A 16,393-nucleotide genomic window follows, 5' to 3' on the forward strand; every position below is an offset into this window, starting at 1 on the left:
ATAATCTTTACATAGAAAGTTTTTAGTTTTAGTATTGGAATGTGTTGTTCTCGAATGGCTATTAAAAGTTGATTTGCATAATTCTTTTTCCAGTTTCCCAATAAAGTGTTTCAATGTTGTTCTTCTTCCTACTATCATATTCCAGTTATTTACACTGAAGAAGGTGCTAGCTGTTCAAAATTTCATTTTTGTTACATATTTGGGCAGTTTGTTATGATTTATTGAGATGTTCAATGAGACAATCGTGTCCTGTAAACAATCGGAAATGTGCTACTGCTTGTCTTCGAGGTTTTGTTAAAATGTGTATTGGAATGTAATAACTGAGAAAAAATCCTGAGCATAGTTGTTACTTTCTTGGTGTAGTGAAGTTTTAATTAATTGCATTAAGATTAGTAATGCATGTACTTTGATCTCATGATATGTGCAATTAATTTTCTAAATGTTAATAATGCCAGCCATTTTGAATGCTGGCAACTGGCCAGCTTGCTAGCCCCTCATTACCAGGGGCGTATTTTGCGGGCTACCGGGGCTACCAGCGGTAGCCCAAGAAAATTACAAAAGAAAAAGTTTATAATATAACATAATGTAATAATTTTGTATTATTAGTTTTACCATAGTAATTAAAATTAAAGTAATTGTTAGATATATTTTGTGTAATAATAGGGTCAGCGGTAGCCCAAACCCTTTAACCGTATAAGCCACTGCTCATTACTGACCTACTGTTGAAAAATTCACTCTATGGAACTGTTTGTGTTCAAAATTCAAACATATTTCTTTTATTGAATATTTTCAAGGACATGATTATGATAAGACAATTTTTGTTACTTTTAGTAGTCTAGTAAATCAGTATGGCAGAGGACCCTGTTTCAAGTCCCAATTGATCCACTCTGAATTTATGACTTCCGTTGGGCAAACCTGTGGTCCAAGTCCTCTATAACATCCCAACAATTCTCCATTATCATAATTCATTATGAGTGCCGTGGTGCACTCTGGATAGTCTCTGATGAACTAAGTGGTCTATGCTTCTCGACACTAGCGACATCTATGAGCCATGCTCTAGAATCAGAGCACTGGAATTCATCTAGTTACAATTATGACAAAAATTTGACCTTTGTCCTTTATAACTTGAATTGAAATACAGTAGAACTTGGTTATAACGACCTCGTTTTGTGCGACATCTCGCCTATAACGTCAAATATTCTGTGGTCCCAAATAATTCCCCGTAAGACAAATGCTTTTCTACCTTGCTTAATACGACAAACGTATATGCGTCTACCTCGCATATAACGTCATTTTCAACCTCAGTTTGGAATAAGATTTTCTAAGAACCAAAGTATTTTAAGAAATACTTACTTACTTACTTACAAATGGCTTTTAAGGAACCCGCAGGCTCATTGCCGCCCTCACATAAGCCCGCCATCGGTCCCGATCCTGTTCAAGATTAATCCAGTCTCTATCATCATATCCCATCATAAGTGCACGCATTTTAACGCAATATGGCCAATAAAAGAAAATTTTTAACGTTGGAAGAAAAAGTTAAAGCGATTCATTAAGTTGAGAATGGAATTAAAAAAGCTGACGTGTGTCGTGAGTTTGGCCTAGTTAATTCCAAACGATTTGGAAGAGCAAGGATGAAATTGTTGCATTTGAACAAAATTTATCAAGCTAGGGGATGGAGCAATGAAATTGCAACTGAAATAATGAATATAGAACGTAATTTAGAAAGTGTGTATTGGGCAAGTATGAGCCAACAGAGTAAAATGACTGATTACCTCACTCCAAAGTAAACTAAAGAAGTTTGGTGAGTTCTGAACAAACTATTTTAATACAAAATACTGAATTTATAATTGTACATGTATTTTATTATGTTCATGATAGGCTTAAAAGTGAATACATAAATCTAAAATAAGGCTAATTAAGTTTAATATGAATCTCGGTTTATACGACACTCGTTTATAACGACGTAATTTTTAAGGGCCCTTGGATCTCGTTATAACCAAGTTCTACTGTATTTACATAATTTTATTAAATGATGTCATCCTTGGTAGTCGAGTGTTTCCCACACTTGCCAGTATCGAATCTGAGGCTGAAACACAGCTAAGAAGATCATTTCTAATGGCTATAAAAATAAAATTGTTGGAATGACTTCCGTCAGGAGGGATGTAAGGCAGGTGTTCTCGTATCGTATACATTTATTGAATGTTAAAAAAAAATATATCCCATTCCTGAATAGGAGTCCATTAACCAAAATTTATGGATCAAAATCTTTTCACACATTATATCATACTGCTATGATGTATCCTATATCACGTTTATAATCAGTGGATAAAAATAAATATATTTCCTCTTCACCTCAGAGATGGATGTGTTAGTAAACAACCAGACAATTACCATATTTTTATGTTGCAAATTATATATAATTTGAAAGAGAAATGACTATACTTAAATAAAGACATGTTAAGAATATGCACATTTATATTTTCTTTGAACTAGGAAGGGCTGCTGGATGAAGTAGGAATTATAATTCTCTTAACGTAGTTGATAACTTGATTGGTAGCTGACTTCTTGTACTTTCGAACACCAACCTCAGGTTTGAGATGGTTATCTCAACAACAAACTATGCATATGCTAATATTGGCCAATCAATCATGAAATCATGACGTTTTTCCTTAATGATAGAAGGTGTAGTGTGTTATTCATGCCCAACAGAGTGACGTTTCTTGTTTTGGCCCAAGTTTCATTCATCCTCCACTGAAAGGTAGTAGAAAGTTTTACGTTTCGCAAAATATATCACACAGGTGATACATTTTCATCGCGTTATCTCATGACCATCATTTAGGGAAATTGTCTCTTATTCAAAATAAATTTTTAACAACAAAAGCACTGATTGTACTTCCAAAGATTTAACACAACAAAGGGTATTTTCAGATAAATAATGGGATTGTACAACCAAACCGACTTCTCAACTCTCTTCTCATAAAACTATTCATCATCATCATCGTCGTCGTCATCATCATCATCATCATCGTCGTCGTCATCATCATCATCGTCGTTGTTGTTATGATGGTCATTACTCTTGCAATTATTATCCTCATTACTTCAAAGACTTAATAATCAGTCCCATCGAAAATGATGTCAAATAAAAAAGTACAATGTACTAAATATACTAAAAAGACGGACATTTTTTAATTATGGTAGGTACCTTAATTTGATATCTATCGATAGATAGTAACACTTGTAGATAATTTCTCTTAATCTCTGAGGTATATTTCAGTTGAGAAGCCTTGAGGAGGTATGTACACCTTTCGCTAGTATAAATTTAGTAAAATTCAAAATTTAATTTCTACAAAATATTCTGAATTAACTTTGAATTTAAATTTGGTATAATGCTAATACTCTTATAGATTAATAAACAATTTTTATAATCCAAAAATCTTTTATTGTTAAGGGTAATTATATTTTTATTTGAGGGAGTAATTTGTGCAGGGAAAAATGGTTTGTACAATTTTGAATATTTTTAATGCTTTCTTTTCTATCTTATTCATAATGGTGTGCTAATAAATCCAGCCATTATCAGCTGAATATGTAGGCCTAAATATCAGCTGAATATATAAAAAAGAAACATTGTTTTGCGATTTTTTGCCATGAATTGTAAAATTTAATTATTTATGCATAAATAATTATTTATTTAATGAAAAAAAAACTTGAAATGATGAAACAGTGCTAAAGAGAGATTTTGTTCTCCAGTATGAATTACACTTCCCTGCAAAATTTCAGAATTCTATCTAAAAAAAAAGTGGATGTTATGAGGAAAATGGATTTTGAAAACATAAGTTATCAGAAATAAGCGACAAACTTATCGAAGATGAGAAGTTTTGTGCATATGTAAATGACCAAGTCAACTGACACAGTCTCACGTTTTAGGTCAGTACTCGAAAAGTACCGGTATTAGAAATGTTTAAATATTTTTTTCACCATACTATTGAGTGGAAGAGAAGGCCTCACGGCCTTAACTCTGCCAGAAAAAATAAAGCATTATTATTATTATTATTATTATTATTATTATTATTATTATTATTATTGAGGAAAGTCCATTCAAGAAAAAGAAAAAAAAAACACATTTTGGCTTCCGGAGATTTATATGCCCCCCTTGAGTGAAATCACGACATATCACCATGTCATTATTGTCAGAGGCAACTTATCTGTACAAACTGCTTACCACTACACGGAATTCCTGACTCGGTTACACTAAGATTCCTCACAGGTAGACAAGCCAGCGGATGAGTGAGGATTGCAGTGAGTGATGGTGTTTTTATTACTTGTGAAATGACAGTTATTTTTATGAAGAAGGAGTGTTGTTAGTTATTATGTGCAACACTGTCCGTTATGTGTTTTTACAACAGACACCTTGTGTTTCCTTGAGGCCTCCTCTACCACCACACATCCCTCATTAAGAGCCCCTCGAAACACAACCTATTCAACTTTAAAGAAGTGCTTTCTGTCACTATTTTCTACACTTTTCAAAAGATGCTAACTTCTCCTCCTTTATATGGTCTACCTTTCTCGTCATAATTTTAGGGTATTCCTCGATGTCTACTGCTCGAATTTAAGAGATTGGCTAGGGTAGTATCGATGAGTTTAAATTAGATTGTCTTGGAAGAGCAAAGTTTCACTTGTTGAGGTCGACCATCCAGGTAAGAAAAGGAGACTCAGTAGAGTGAGGGAAATAGATTAACCGTGCTTGTGACAGTGGGAGAGGGGCAGATGCCACGTCAAGGCTACCGTGTTGCCTTTTATTTTTTTAAAGAATTCTATTGCAGAGCAAATGTTATTTCTTTGCAAACTTTCGTTTTAGATCCAAAAATGAAGATTGATTCCCGGGCATATTTTATTCTTATAGGAAGCCAGTAGCTCACGACAATAAAGACGATGATTATGGTGTGGTGAGAATGATGACGAAAGAGTTAAATATTTTAATACAAAACCAACACATAGTAAACTATATCAAAGCGCAAAGGATGGCATGGTTCGGCCATATCAATCGCATGGACGAAGGAAAAACAGTTAAGAAAATATATAAATGGAACCCCATCATTAAAAGAGCAAAAGGAAGACCAAAAAGTAGATGGAAGGAAAACATAACCAACGATTTGAAAACAATGAATGTAAAGAATTGGCCAAATCTTGTTCATAACAGAAAAGAATGGCGTAAATTAATTGAGAAGGTCAAAACTTCGACGAAGTTGTAGCACCTACTGAAGAAGAAGAAGAAGAAGAAGAAGAAGAGAATGATGACGATGATGTTTTTATCTGTTCTATACTTTTAAACCACCGTGTGTAAGCAGTGTGCACATGGGTATTTTTTTTTTATTTTTTTTTTCTCTTGTACGGAGGAGGGACCCGAAGGCTTACACTGCAGCCTGAGGCTTATTGTGCTTACCACTCCTATTTTTGTCAATGATTGGGTAGCCGAACGTCCGCGCTCTTGTACAAGTACAGCACGCTGCACCGTGAACTTAACCAGGCTATTGTATGGATTTTTTTATTTTACATTTTATTGGGTTATTTTACGACGCTGTATCAACATCTAGGCTATTTAGCGTCTGAATGAAATGAAGGTGATAATGCCAGTGAAATGAGTCCGGGGTCCAGTACCGAAAGTTACCCAGCATTTGCTCTATTGGGTTGAGGGAAAACTCCGGAAAAAACCTCAACCAGGTAACTTGCCCCGACCGGGATTCGAACCCGGGCCACCTGGTTTCGCGACCAGACGCGCTGACCGTTACTCCACAGGTGTGGACTATTGTATGAATGATTATAATATGTGAATTAATGGTGGCGATATGAGTCCGAGATCCAACGCCTAAAGTTACCCAGCAATGCTGCTTCGATTGGTTGAGAGAAAACCCCGGAAAAAAACCCCAACCAGCTAACTTGTCCCAACCAGGATTTGAACCCGGGCCCGCTCGTTTCATAACCAGACGTGCTGACCATTACTCCACAGCGGTGGACCACATGGGTATTAGAACGCATTTAGAATCAATGGGATGAAGCTATTAACAAGATATCGAATATTTCGATACATTTATTACTAGCTTCTGTAAGTTACGCATCATCTCTCGTCTTCAACAGATTCATATTACGTAGTAAGATTCGACATTTGTTTCGGTCAAGTAGAGTTCATTTGGAAGTAGTTTAACATATTTTAGTTATTTCGCTTATACCTGTACGATTACACGACTATTAGTTTTAGGTATTATAGTAATTCATTTACATAATATTTTTGTCTAAGATCTACATACGATTTGTTGAAGTAGAACTTCATTACAGTTTTTCTTCTCTTGAAAGTATCGTTTTAATACACAATATTAACAGTTTACATGGTTTACTACGCTAAGTTTTCGGAAATGATAGTTGCTATCAAACGTGTCTTCTAAACTCCGAAAGAAGAGTCTTGTTCGTGTCAGATGATCTAGTTTGTGTCTTATAACCAATAATTATTTTTGGCGGTATCCGCGTACTTTTCGCATAAACGTGTGAATATAGAGATATAAACTGTGAATTGTATCCTATATGTGATTAATGTGCTTAAGTACTATTTAGAATATCCGTAGTAGTTATTGTGTTACGTGACTGATATAAAATGTGTTGTGATATACAGTAAAACTGTGTTGAAGTTCGGTGGCTTCTTCTAACAGCTCGAAGTTTCATCATTCGGATTGCTTACAAATTAAAATCAGGTAAGATTAGTAAATATGCTGGTAGGCTATGTTACTTATTTAAACAATAGCTTTGTTTTGAAATAGAATTTGCAGTCCTATGCTAAACTCTGGAATATAGGTAAGCAAACTGCTCCAGTATTAACAGCAAAGTTTTTGTTAGTAGTGACCGTGCCGTGTCGAGCCTCGAACCAAAGAAGAGGGGGAAACAAATTATACAATGTATTCCGAATAATTATCCCTGGACCTGAGACTTTGTTAGCTTAGCAGATGTTACAAAATATCAAGTTAAAACGAGTGATATTGTTGATCAGCGAATAAAGACGAGTATTTTCCCTGGCTGAAAAAATTGTAGCCTACCTTCCCTTGCACAAAAAAAGCGAATAATAAGAGAGCATTTTCCTTTGAATTATCGATTACTTCAAAAACTTTCCTGTACATTTGACCTTGGTTTCTCACAATGTTATGGGACGGTTTATAGCTTTTTACCGCTATTTACCTGTATCCCAGAGTCATTCACTTTTCGTTTTTATAACATATGTTTCACAAGATACAGCACGTAGGAAATCTTATTAGTTTAACAGATTTGTTAGCTACTTTTGTGTGCTTACACAAAGTTCTGAATTCGTTGTATTTTATATGAATAATCAGTTACACACTGTTTAGAATGCAAGTTAAGGCTTTCATAAAAATATCAACTTCAAAACATTTCCATCTTCAATTCTATTAGAAATGGAGAAAACAGAAAGATGTGGTAGAATCTTGGAGGATAAAACTGAACTGATAGCAAAGTACTTTGACACTATAGTATAATAAACATTAAACAATCCGAAGCAAATACTATATAAACAGAATAACTTCCCATGTCAGTTTCACACTCTCACGGAACCAGTGATGCGTGTTGACGGTACGTAAAATAAGTGATGCGGAAAGTTGAAACTCGAGTCTGAGAAAACATAAACATACAGTTAAAAGGGTGCTTGACGCTACTTAATAACTGAAGTTATAATCTACCCGATGTGACAATGCATAACCTAGCCGAACACAACAAATTATAGTCCATCTCATCTACCAAATTATTGTGGCGTATATTGCCTTATACTGGGCCCGTCAAATGAGTGTGGGGAAAAAAAAAAGTTCAAGAAATTACATAAGAAATCCGAATTAAACTTTACCCAAATGTAGTATTTTAAAAGTTTTAATTCTGTAATGGATGTTTATGAAATTGTTATAAATTAAAGAACATTATTTATTGTGTGGAAGAACACAATTCAAAATGTCTTTGATAACATTTTAAGATTGTTATATAGTCCGCATATGATGCCTGAGTATTCACTTAGCCTAGTTTATTGGACAACTTCGTTTCTTATTTTCATTTAAGTAACTCGTACTTGAATGTAGGCCTAATAAAAATGTTACTGATAAATACTCATGCCATGATTTATTCTAGGCATAAACCTATTTGATTCTGAGAACTCAGACTATTAATAATAAGTGAAATGCGCACAAGTATGTAAGAATGGAGAAATATCTAGTTTTCAATACTGAATTCTGTTGCCCATTGTGCAACTCAAACCAAGCAATGGATTCGGAACACCTCAAAATCTGTGCTTCAGTGGGTGACCATGATATTATCTTTGAAAAATATTGGAGTGCAAGAGGTCAAATGACTTTATTGTCAAACGACTGGCATTAGAAAACAACAACAACATACTGAGTTCTGTCATTGATTTTGAGCACTTGGTGCAATAGAGCACGTGGTATTTTTCACATTTTAGTTCACAGAGTTTGCAAATACACTTATCCGTTATCACATGAAACTCCCATTTATGTGACACATTTTATGATGGAAGCCGTGCTTTGATCTAGTGCGATTCTTGGCTTGGATAGACAATATTTGATAGTCCTAAGTGTGAAATGTTTTTAAATTATTGTGTACTACATAATATACTCTTCTAGATCTCTTACACCGAGAATAATACGCTTAAAGAAGCTTTCGGAGAGTTATGAAAGTGTTAGAAAAAATGTGACAGTAGGTGTTACAACATAAAGCGTGATGAAAAGGAGGATCGGTTACCTTTTACAAACTTGCTTTCATGTCACTCTTGATCGAAACATTCATTGTTTGTTTTCAAAGAGACGGTTCATGCGTTAAAGTGACTGTAACATTGAAATTCTAACACCTGTCTATTAACTGTGTCAGTGAGTGCTTGAGATAAAACCCATCTAATCGCAAAAAAAAGTTAATTTTAAAACTTATTGTTCAATTACTGATTGCTGTCTGTGAAGTTTTTGCTTGCAAGTCAGTTTATCCCTCTTTCTTTTTAAATAAAGTAACGCAACAAGTACTGGAAAAATTAGGAGCTTGTTAATAAGCTATATATATGGGAGGTCCTCAAACTCTGGAAACAATAGGCCTACATAACATTTTTAAAAGTAAAATTCTAACGTTAGCACAGGTTTATTTAGTTTTTATGCTACCTTTACAGATAAGATACGCTGCTTTCAGTTACTGTAAGGTATTTTTTGTTAAGTTTATTTAACATCTGTAGTCATATCGCGTGTTTAGAATCTGTAGGTATACAAGTAGACCGTGATTACTAATGTTGAGTTCCAGATGGCTTGTGTTCATGTAACTGATTTTGATTAAATATTTATGATATTGATGATTGAGACGTTGATGACTCATGGTATGTAAATTTCAAATCCGGCATTTGCCTTTGTGACTGAAAAATCCGTCAGATTGGTTAGTCAATGGGCTTGAACTCGGAACCTCTCGCATACGAGCCAACTCGCTCGGTAAGGTTATTATGACAGCATAGTACATGTACATATTTATTGAAGTAAAGGAATTCACCAAACATATGTATATCAGAAACAAGACCAGAGATACACTTAGGCCTACAACTGCGCGGGAAAACAATGTGATAATGATGTATTCGCTTGCAGTGTTTCTTGTGTTTGACTGTAGTGATGATTAAGAGGGCGTAGTGCGGGAACAGATTTAAGCCGTAGACCGATGTCCTTGGCAAAAATATTTGCCGTGTTTCTTGCGTAAAGTCATAGTTGTAACAGCTTCAACAGAGCTGGCTTCAGTTTGCTAATTTATAAAGGAAATGAGATGCAGGGAAAAATAAAGACATAATTCCTAAATTGTTATTGTTGTTTAGTCAACTGTCTGAAGACAGGTCTGAACCTCATAAGTGATACCAATAAGGCAACTAAGCCAGGAGATAATGGGTAGAGTGGCCAGTTTCTTTTCTCCCTCCATTACATACATTGTTGACTAGTTACATCATCATCGTCCTTACAGGTATTAGGCCTAGTGGCCTGTTACGGTCTCCATCCATCTTTTCGTGGGGCGTCCCAAAGATCGTCTTCCATGTGGTAGGCCTATATAGTGGAGAATTTGGCTTGGGAGTCTGGAACGGTCCATCCTATTGACATGGTTAAGCCATTTTTGTCTATAGTGGTTGAGATATTCATAAATAGGTGTAATTTTCAATTCTTTTGTAATTAGTTCATTCCTTTTGTGGTAAAGCAAGCTGTAGCCGGCAGTCCTTAGAAATCTCATTTCCGCAGTTGTTAGGCGTTGAACATCTGAGTTTCGGACAGTCCAGGCCTCACTACCATACATGAGGACAGGTCTTGCTAGAACTTTATATGCTTTTAACCTGGTATGTTTTCAGGTTTTCGTGGTTGTGAAAACCTGCTGATGGTTCTTAAGGCTCCATTAAAATGTTGAATATTTTCAGATATATCAGTAACAGGTAAATATGTCAAATTATAACCTAAATATTTAAATGAGTTTAAAGGACTAGTTACATAATTTCTAAATTATTGATTTTTTAATGGCCATTTATCTAAAATTTTTGGCAGTATGTTTTTATGACACTGCAAACAGAGCATCCAAATTGACACTAATTCCTAGTGAAGTACCGGTAATTGCTTTTTGAATATTTTTTGAAATAAATTTGACTGACATTTTCTTTTAATGAAAATCATTCAATTTTCTGTAGAGGATTATTTCCAGAGGAATCAAAGTTCTTCTGAAGACAGAAGATAGCATGTTCATAAAACTTAAAAAAAAAAAAAAATCACTTGTAATGATTTTATAATGTTGGAGTCAGCTTTGCTTCTGCTTGTAAGTACATGTGCCCCAGTACATTATATTTGTAATGAAACGGGGAAAATTACCTTAGTGAATTGAATAGAATAGAACAAATTTATAAACAAACATTGCTGATTTACTTTCATAAAAATCACAATAACTTTGAATTTGATCCTCATGAATACCACAAGAGACAAAACTACAGTTTCTTTCTAAATACTCCCAAATGCCACAAACTGCTGGATTAAAACACAGCATGAATTTTGGACCCAAAATATATAATGCATTAATTAGAGCTTACCCTGAGCTAAGTACACTTAACACACATAGATTTAAGAAACAAATCAGATTAATTATTTAATTGTTTAAGGCAGCGATGTCAGACAGGGACTAAACGGAGCGGAGCGCTCCACTAGACTGGTTGTGTGCTCCGGTGTTTCCACAGACATAAGCAAGTTCAAGCTCCGATCTAGCTCCACAACTGGTTTTGGAGCTTACAACTCTGACACTACTGGTTTAAGCTAATTGAGTTAAAAATTGATACTTTTGTATTTTCTATTTGTATATTGACCCTATTATTACATGCTGTATGTATTTTACCATTTATTAGTGTTATTGTGCTCAATGAACTCTATTAATTTTGTGATATATTTTGTATAACTGATCTGAACTGCTCTCGAGCACGAGCTTCTGCTCTTTCGGGCTGCAATGCCTAATGTAGCTCAAGTGTAAAGTATTAAATAAATAAAATAAAATAAATTACGGTATAACCCCAGCCCCCAAAATCGGAACAATTAGCGTCCGGACTGGCATCATGACGAGACAACAAAGTCGAAATCGGGACGGGTGGCAACCCTGACTTTAGTTTGGGTCTCTGTCAGTATACAGACGTGGACAAATTATTAACAAAATTGACGATTTTTATGATATTTTGTTTACAAAATTTGACTTTTCAATTTAGACTACAGTTGACAATTTTTGATATTTCCATCATTATAGTAGAGAGAAATATGCAAAAATGTCAACTGTAGTTTAAATTGAGGAGTCAAGTTTTGTAAAAATATATAATAAAAATCTTCAATTTTGCTAATAATTTGTAAATTAGCAAAAATGTCAACTGCATTGAAGAGTCAAATTTTGTAAAAATATAAAACAAAAACCTTCAGTTTTGCTAATAATTTGGAAATATCCAAAATGTCAGCTGCAGTCCAAATTGAAGAATCGAATTTTGTAAAAATATACAATAAAAATCTTCAGTTTTGCTAATAATTTGTAAATATGCAAAAATATCAAATGTAGTCCAAATTCAGGAGTTAAATTTTGGAAAATATGCAACACAAATCTTCAATTTTGCTAATAATTTGGAAATACACAAAAATGTCAACTGTAGTCTAAATTGAAGAATCATATTTTGTAAAAATATATAATAAAAATGTTCAATTTTGCTAATAATTTGTCCACGTCTGTAGTTACGAATTGTTACAGAAATTTTTGTTGTGTCTGTATTGGGTCACTTTGTTAACCACAATCTTGCACTTTCCAGAAAGATTCAACATCGTTTCCTTTCATCACAACCCTAGAAGCCGAAAGCCCCCTGTTATTTTCTTAAATGAACAGTGAGTTCTAATTAATTGGCTTTGGAAGCTAGCTGCCAGCCCCAGATACGTCGGGCTGGGTTCAACCAACGGATCAGGGCCGAAAGGCTCGGCTGGTTAGGCTGCTTTTCCTGAAGACACGAGCGTGTGAGAGTCGCATTTCTTGTTCATTCGTTACATCCCGTTTAACACCCTGACGCGTTTTACAGCACGGGGACGGACTTCACAGCAGATTTCTCGGTGTCATTAGTAAAAGGCGCCCCTTCGTAAGAAATAGGGACCGAAGTTAGCGCAGACTTACTAATTCTCACAGTTTTTATACGTAATTATCGTATTGTAAAAAAAGTTGTACAAGATGACCGCTCTCCGTGTACACGCAAACGTTTAGCGATGTAATGGTTGTTGGTAAAGCTTCTTGCCTGCGTTCGGATAATGTAAAAATAAGTATGGTTTACACCGTCCTTCTGCATCCGTAATATTCTCTACATGATAGTGCCTTAATTTTTTATGCACATAAAATTCAACAATAAATGTTCATAATTCAGAAAGAAAAAAAAAAGGTGAATTTTGTAGTAAAAAAAAGCATTGTACATTGTACAACTATAAAAAACATAAAAATTGACATTAGTTCAGTTTGCAATAGACCTGCATAAATTAAATACTAGGTGGCTTATAAGGCAATATTTTTATCATTACTGCATGTACACGAGACGAAATATAATAATAATAATAATAGTAATAATAATAATAATAATAATAATAATAATAATAATGATTTATTTAACCTGGCAGAGTTAAGGCCATACGGCCTTCTCTAACACTCAACCAGGAGTAAAGACTGCGTTACAAAAACACTACAAATTTACAAAGTACACTACAATTTTACACACAAAACTGAATAAGATGATAATAATAATAATAATAATAATAATAATGATTTATTTAACCTGGCAGAATTAAGGCCATACGGCCTTCTCTAACACTCAACCAGGAGTAAAGACTGCGTTACAAAAACACTACAAATTTACAAAGTACACTACAATTTTACACACAAAACTGAATAAGATGATAATAATAATAATAATAATAATAATAATAATAATTTATTTAACCTGGCAGAGTTAAGGCCATACGGCCTTCTCTAACACTCAACCAGGAGTAAAGACTGCGTCACAAAAACACTACAAATTTACAAAGTACACTACAATTTTACACACAGAACTGAATAAGACAATAATAATAAAATGTAAACAACAAATAAGAAAAAATCAGACATAATATATAACATACAGAAAGAAAGAAAAAAGCATAATAATATGTGAACAGCAGGTCAAAATAAATGAGGCATACAAATTATAAAAAAAAAATAAAAAAATAAGACAATTATTCATAATAATAATAATAATAAAAATAATAATAATAATAATCTAAGTACACACAATAAGGAAAATTAAGATTATATATAGCTCAACTTATCACATTAGAGATATACCATTATCGGAAAATATGAAAACAAAAATATAAAATAAGTTGAATATCACTAGAACATAAAAAAATGTGAATACGTGGAAACATGCAATACAACACTTGTCATAATAGTAAGTTAGTTTGGCAACTCGTCATAAGATAATTTTCTAACTTGGATTTGAAAGATTTCAATGTTCGGCAGTCCTTGACTTCAGGCGGCAGAGAGTTCCAAGTGAACCGTCAGTAATGTCATTAATTTCAAGGGTTTATTCTTTGAGATGTTTTAAAGAAAAACGTTTAATACAATTTTGCTCGTTTGTGTTTCCTTTTCGAGATAATTGTTTTATATGAAACATTTTATAGCGTGTTTTGGAAAAGGCATAGATTTAATTCCCAACCTCTGATTGAGGTTCTGGCTAATATGTACAGTACATCTATTATCAGGCAGAAATTCTCACTTGATGATATGTGTCAAACTTCGCGTGTTTACAGCGAAACCAGCTGACTGATCTTCGAGACGTGACAGCCAAATTTGTACCACATTTAACCTACCTCAGTTGTATTTTATCTATTTATTTAATATTTATCACTATTTTAATTCTCATGTCATGCTACCATGGGTAATTACTAGACATATGTAAATGTAATTTTAACAGCATGACTTTCAAAACACAGCAATTATTTTGCATCAAGCATATTCGTAACTTACTTGTTTCAACTTATGCAATATATGGAACATAATACTTCCCACATGAAGAGTTAATAGCATATGTAATTGTTTCACATTTCATTCTGTGTTCAATTTTAACATTTATGATAAATGCAATACTATTGGGTGATCACTTGACATACTGTATGTGTAGGCTATGTAATTCTCAATAGCAGAATTTTTCAAACATAGTAATTATTTAGCATTAAGCATGTTCGTAACCTGCTGTTTCAATTTATGCATTAGGTGGAACACAATACTTCCACATGAAAATTCAATAATACTAGTGGCTTGTGCAGCAAATGCTGCTGCAAACTAAGTTCGTTAGACGTTCAAATAACAATTTTTCAGATTTATTTTCAATGAAGAATACTTGTCTTTTTGATAGTTATTTGCTTCCATAAAAATGAAACATACTCCCTCTGAATGGATTTTTTAGGCAAAATAATTTTTTCTAGAACCTAGCCAAATTCAGTTTTTGAGTTTCAACGCGAAAACGCAAGTATCATGTCAGGACGATAGCAGTAGCTATTTCAGGTCATTGTGGATTGTAGGAAAAAGTTAAAAAAATGTCAGATTTGCTAAGCTTTCGAACAATAGCATTTTCGTATAGCTGCTGCATAGGCTATAGAACTTCAAATGTAGAGCCTAAAATCATTTTATCCTACTAAGAGATCTTGCTGAAATGATCTGGAGAATATAAAATTTTCTAGGCCTCTTATTTTATCAGTAAGTAATACCTTTTTATCTTTCTTTAGGAACTGTAATTCTTGCGCTCTCTCGAGCCAATACTGAAGACAATGACAAATACCAATATCTACACCACACCGCCATTAAGTATATGAAAAAGACCCAACCCCACTGGTTTAATAATTATAAAAATATTTGATTTTTAATAACAATATTATCTTACTTAAGTTTTGTAGTTATATATAGCAGTCACTCAGTAAATTATAGAAATGAAGATCTAAATTAAGATATTCTCTACATTTACTTACATAACCTCAAAACGTTTCACTTTCATGTCATCAATATAGCACCAATATTATGTACAATTAATGAAGAATAGACGCATCATGATATTAACTATAATAATATTTAATTTCTAATGGTAACAATGTCATCAAACCAACTCAAGTTTCGTAGATTTGAATATCCAATACACAGCTGTACTCAGAAAATTATACACCACAGAATCAGTTTTTAATAACAAATTGAATTGAGCTCTAAATATGTCGGCAATCCTGCAGGTCATGACCTTCGTGTAATAGCCTATTGTTTATTGTAGTGTGTGTTTTGTTCTGAAATTGAATCAAGTCGGCCGTGATTGAATAAAATTAGTTCTCAAAACTGACAACAGATGGATTTTGGAAAATAGGAAAATTATGTAGGAAAATTGACATTTCACTGAAAACTACTACTTTTCCGAAAAACTTTGGATGCCAGGCATGAAAATGAGGGGTCACTCATTAAAATCCATTCAACCGTTTTCCCGTAATTTCCATTACCAGTTCAAATTATATATATAGATATGTAATTATTTCACGTCATAATTTAATTTGTGTCCAATCTTAACATTATGATCAAATGAAAACATTGTTCATGTAAACAGCTGAGTCAGTGCATATCTAATTATAATGTAACATTTATCTAGTCAAGTGGTAACCATGTTTGTTCGCCCGAATATTACTTCATTCAACTTATATTCGTAATTAGTATTCAGTGTGTATAATATGACACTTATGACGATCTGATGATGGCAAACAATTGCCGAAAACGTTAATCCAATCAA

The 16,393-nt window shown here is 33.6% G+C and overlaps 1 protein-coding gene across 2 annotated transcripts in view; it reads right to left on the reverse strand.

The window, feature by feature from the left end:
* LOC138693266 (protein jagged-1b-like) overlaps positions 1-16,393 on the reverse strand; it is a 728,512-nt gene that overhangs the window by 31,334 nt on the left and 680,785 nt on the right. The gene's annotated exons all lie outside the window — the stretch shown is intronic.

The sequence above is a fragment of the Periplaneta americana genome, chromosome 17 (genome assembly GCF_040183065.1).
Source record: "Periplaneta americana isolate PAMFEO1 chromosome 17, P.americana_PAMFEO1_priV1, whole genome shotgun sequence".
Classification (NCBI taxonomy): Eukaryota; Metazoa; Arthropoda; class Insecta; order Blattodea; family Blattidae; genus Periplaneta; species Periplaneta americana.